The following is a 624-nucleotide window of genomic DNA, read 5'->3' as shown; positions in this document are numbered from 1 at the left end:
CATGCGCATTGGAAGTAAGGGAGACAACACTATCCACCTTTATAGGCAAAAGGCTACTAAATCTCTGTAGACTAAGTCGTCTGAAATATTACAAAATAAATTTTATTGGTATTTTAGCTTGTGAAGTTAACAGGACAAGTCACCTCCAAAAACTTTACCCCCAGATTTTGCAGACACTTCACCCTCTCCCCCAAATTCGGTAAGACACTTCATTCCTCGAATTACATTTAACTTGAGGAGTAACGGCAAAAGAAATCGAACATATTTAGTTGAAATGACAGCAGAGAGTAGTTTGACCGGATAAAATGACAAATAAAAACGTATTGAAAGATGCAAAGACAAATCTAGAAATGAATCCAACCTAACAAATGACCTTTAACAAATTGTCATAAGTTACCATAATGAAAACATATAATGACAATCTTATTTAATAACCTCATATTATTCCGGATAATTATTTTCTGTTTTATACATTGTTTTAATGGTAGTGGATCTGGTGTATTAATGTAATATATTTTTGGTGTTATTTACAAGCATGATAAAATATAATATATACATGTATATATACTATATATGTAATGGACATAAAGCAGAAACTGAAAGAGTCTCCTTGGTACTGACGCT

Source organism: Ruditapes philippinarum, unplaced genomic scaffold (genome assembly GCF_026571515.1).
Source record: "Ruditapes philippinarum isolate M1 unplaced genomic scaffold, ASM2657151v2 ctg6986_1_1_1_1, whole genome shotgun sequence".
Classification (NCBI taxonomy): domain Eukaryota; kingdom Metazoa; phylum Mollusca; class Bivalvia; order Venerida; family Veneridae; genus Ruditapes; species Ruditapes philippinarum.
This window is presented reverse-complemented; position numbering follows the sequence as displayed.